The following is a 5000-nucleotide window of genomic DNA, read 5'->3' as shown; positions in this document are numbered from 1 at the left end:
ATATATAGTGTATTTATATATATATAAACTGGAATAAAGTGGTTCTACATTTAGACGAAAAAAAAAACTTTCCAAGTTTATAACGTTTTCACACATAACACCTCATTTATTACGGATCAAAGAAAGAAGGAAGAAGAAGAAGAAGAAGAAGAAGAAGAAGAAGAAGAAGAAGAAGAAGAAGAAGAAGAAGAAGAAGAAGAAGAAGAAGAAATCATTATCGACAAAGCAAAACATTAGCCGCAACATCCTCTTCTCCCGAAACGAACTTGGGCAACAACATGCCTTAACTACGGACGGAAAAAGGTTTTCTTGTGGAAAAAAAAAAAAAAAAAAAAAAAAGAAAAAAAAAACTCACCGCTGTTGTTATTGTTTTTTTTTATATATCCTCTGTTCTCGTTTAGAGCCAATTTTCCCACTTTTCCCTTCCAACAGAGCCAGCCAACAGCACTCAGGAAAATGAAATCGCAATTCAAAGCTCTTGCTTCAATGCACTTTTCTTATTTTTTCCAACCTTTTGGAGACGTTCATCTGGGATCTGGTCTAGTTTAGTTTTTATTTACATTTTGTCTTTTGAAGTATGATTTACTATTTCTTGAGTCAATCATAGGGCCAGATTTATTTATAAAATAAATTATCACTCGTAACTATATGACGAGGTGGCCGAGTGGTTAAGGCGTTGGACTGCTAATCCAATAGGGTCTCCCTGCGTGGGTTCGAATCCCATCCTCGTCGGGTGTCATTATGTTGAAAAGATGTCTAATAATTCGAAAGATTGATGTTCATTAGGCTTATTTGACAGGTCAAATATGACTTCAGTTATGCTGCTCATCCCTAGGATGGTTGTATAGTTATAGAATTTGTCTCATCTTATGAAAATTATTTATGGAATTTTGTTCATAAGAATTCAAGGGCAAGGTATCTACAAACTTTATTATTTGTTAAATTAACAAACAAGTACATTTCATTCATACTTTTGAACGTATTTATGCTTACCACAACATGCAATATATTGTAATTGGCTGAATAAATATTGCTTTTTATAAGATACTCATTCCTACTCTAAAATTTTAAAGAACATACGTAATAACTTATGAGAAATTCTCTTAGTATTTAATATAGCAAAGATTGTTTTATTTCAATTTTGATTTTTTTTTTTAAGAAGTGATTATGGTTAATGTAATTCCAAATTAACTACTAATACTTGTATTACTTTAGCAAAAAAAGGTATTTGTTTACAAAAGCAAGCTCTCCATATACTCCAAAATGATGCAGTCCTGCCGCTCTCCTCTTTTTGTACAGTAATTAGGAGGTTCTTTAAATGCAAAGCAAAAAATAGCAAGATATGTTGCAGGAGGGGGGGGGGGAGGGGTTGGTGGAGGTGGTACTAAGCGACTGGGAACCGACATAGTCAACCAAAGAGACATCAGATATTTAGTTTCTGCATAACAGTGCTTCATATTAAAACTAACAGCTAACAATCCATTCACTTTAGCACATAATTCGACTTAACCCCTTGTCTCTAAGATAAATAAGCTTTTATGCTCCTAATAAACTTGAATAACTTATAAATTATGTCAAATATAAATACGTTTAAATGCCAAATTAAATGTCTTGGTAGAAAGTGATTTTGGTTGAAAAATCTCCGTTGAATATTGCGTCTAGAATATAATAACTCATATAACAAATTTATTTTTTCTATTCCTTGTTAGGAAATCCTTTATTTTTGTTTTGTTCTCTTCATCGGTGAAGAGAAGTGGCAAGATGTACAACAAATCTATCATTAGATAGATAAAATTTTGTTTTAGTCACCAAGCTAGTATGCCCTCAAATACTCGTGTACATTTTTTCTCTCTCTCTCATCTATATACACAAATCAAACTTATTAATATATGCATATATATGTACTGTATATATAAAAATGTATATATCATATATACGTATGTATATACATTCTGTATATATATATACAGTATATATATACATATATATATGTAGAGAGAGAGAGAGAGAGAGAGAGAGAGAGAGAGAGAGAGAGAGAGAGAGAGAGAGAGAGAGAGAGAGAGACTGTGTATGTTTATATATACATATATATATATATATATATATATATATATATATATATATATATATATATATATATATATTTACCCACACATAATGTTTTTGTATATATATATACTGTATATATATATATATATATATATATATATATATATATATATATATATATATATATACATTACGTCTAAATATATACATATATATATATATATATATATATATATATATATATATATATATATATATCCTAATCCTTGTATGTGTTTTATACAGTGAGATTAATGACCTTTTTAAGAGTACTATGACTTTCCCAAAATGTGGTGCGCCATCACCGAACTCTGTTATAGGTGACGTTCGTGAAGTCTGATTATGACCTATGGTGGGCCCTTAGGTGACAGTATATTCCATCACAGTGGAGAAAAATCTAACAATTCAGCATATTGACAGAGAGACATTGCACTTCACTTGCCGAGGGTTAAGCAGTACCACTCGACCGAACATAACAGCAAGTGAGTACTGAGTACTTGTCTGAGAGTATCAGGCTGTGTATAGTGTATTCACAAACATTTTTGTAATAAAGGGAAAAAACCCATGTTCCCATGTCTCATTATCTGTTGACATGGGACATAATTGGTGTTTTGTGTGAAAATACGTGTTTGTAGATGCTGTGAGCGAAGCTCTTCTTCAAGCTGGTAAACGAAGTGTGTGTATATATATATATATATATATATATATATATATATATATATATATATATATATATATACACATTTATATATACACATATATATGTATGTATATATACATACATAAATACTGTATACATACACACATACGTGATATATATACATATATCTATACATACACATACATATATATAAAAAATAGAACCCATGTATATATATATATATATATATATATATATATATATATATATATATATATATATATATATATATATATGTGTGTGTGTGTGTGTGTGTGTGTGTGTGTGTGGTTCGTAATTCGTTCATTATAATTATCATTGATTGCGTAATTTTTTACTAAGATGAGGATCAATTTTTTCCAAATTATTGTCCGGCTGATCATCTATGTTTATGAACTATGAACGACGCGAAATGAAGAAGCTTGTTCCAGAATTAATTAGCGTTGATGACGAGAATGTGCATAACTGCGTTAGATCTAAGTTCCAATGAAAGCAACAGTCAATCTATGTCCCATGAGGAAATGCAGATTACATCAGACATCCAAGAACCCGAGATGGTCACGAAAGAAGAGTTTTTGAAGGTTAAAATGAAAAGGCAAGAGGAAATACCGCAATTGAAAAAGCAACTGTAAGAAGCAAAAGAAAACAGCATGCCGAGCGTAAAGGAAAATTCTTATACCAGAGAAGACCTGAAAGTATTCAAATCCATATTCACTAAAACTCAATGAAATGCGTTCACTGACACCAAAAAAGAAGAAAAAAAATTCAAATCCATATTCACTAATACTCAATGAACTGCGTTCACTGATAAAAAAAAAAAAAAATTCAAATCCATATTCTCTAAAACTCAATGAAATAGGTTCACTGAAAAAAAAAACACCTATTTGGACTTACGAAGATATTGCTTTGGCTCTCACTTTGCGAGGTTTTAGGCCCAAGTGCTTCAGATATCTAAAAAAAAAAAAAAAAAAAGTATCCCTTTACCTTCTGCCTCCATACTTAATAACAGGGCTAGAAATTTCAATTGTGAGCTAAGATTATTAATATGTATTGTGTTTTAGGAAAGTGAAAGCGGAGAGTTTCCCATCGATGAAAATAATTGCAGTTACCGTATGTCAATGGATGAAATGAGTTTGGAAGAAGCTTATTCTTATGATAAATCCGTAAATACCTTGTATAAACCTAATTATAAAGTGCAAGTTGTAATGGTAAAAGGACTTATAGGTAACTGGAGGCAGCCAATATATTATGCATTTGATCAATCAAACGTTGAGAAAATTCTTTTAGATCTAATAGAAAGTGTTGAAAAAGCCAGCTATTATGTTGCATTAGTGCATGACTTGGGCTCGACAAATTATTATTATTATTACTAGCCAAGCTACAACCCTATTGGAAAAGCAAGATGCTATAAGCCCAAGGGTTCCAATAGGGAAAAATAGCCCAGTGAGGAAAGGAAATAAGGAAATAAATAAATGATAAGAACAAGTTAACAAAAAATTATTCTAAAACAGTAACAACGTCAAAACAGATATGTCCTATATAAACTATTAACAACGTCAAAAACAGATATGTTATATATAAACTATAAAAAGACACATGTCAGCCAGGTCAACATAAAAATATTTGCTCCAACTTTGAACTTTTGAAGTTCTACTGATTCAACTACCCGATTAGGAAGATCACTCCACAAATTGGTAACAGTTGGAATAAAACTTCTAGAATACTGTGTAATACTGAGCCTCATGATGGAGAAGGCCTGGCTATTAGAATTAACTGCCTGCCTAGTATTACGAATAGGATAGAATTGTCCAGGGAGACCTGAATGTAAAGGATGGTCAGAGTTATGCAAAATCTGGAAAAAATTGGACATAGCAGAATCCCAGGCAAATTCTTTAAAAAATCCGTGTACAGACATGAACGTTTTTGTTTTTGCAGATGTGCCACATCTGATCAAACTTATCAAGAACAATTTTATCAAGTTTCAAACTGCAAGATGGAAGTTTGATTTCATATTCTCCATTCGTGAAATGTGCAATAAGAGAATGACAGAATATGGCCTTTCATATAAATCAAACGAAAGCCACTTTGATCTATTAGAACAAGAGAAGCAGCCATGTGAAACTGACTGTGCAACTGCTATCCAGCACGACTGAAAATGCAATAACGTATTAGGGTAAGAAAGGCCTGTTGAATAGTAGCAATTTGGAGGAAACTGCAAACTTCACTTTGACAA

General features: G+C 31.5%; 1 long non-coding RNA gene and 1 other non-coding gene across 2 annotated transcripts in view; one reads left to right on the top strand and one right to left on the bottom strand.

Moving 5' to 3' along the window:
* LOC137626101 (uncharacterized) overlaps positions 1-5000 on the bottom strand; it is a 161497-nt gene that overhangs the window by 5029 nt on the left and 151468 nt on the right. The gene's annotated exons all lie outside the window — the stretch shown is intronic.
* TRNAS-GCU (transfer RNA serine (anticodon GCU)) lies at positions 651-732 on the top strand. Its single transcript has one exon. It is a non-coding gene; the product is annotated as a tRNA-Ser (tRNA).

The sequence above is a fragment of the Palaemon carinicauda genome, chromosome 33 (assembly GCF_036898095.1).
Source record: "Palaemon carinicauda isolate YSFRI2023 chromosome 33, ASM3689809v2, whole genome shotgun sequence".
In the NCBI taxonomy this organism is placed as follows: domain Eukaryota; kingdom Metazoa; phylum Arthropoda; class Malacostraca; order Decapoda; family Palaemonidae; genus Palaemon; species Palaemon carinicauda.
Note: the sequence above shows the minus strand (reverse complement) of the source record. Positions and strands in the feature narration are given on the sequence as shown.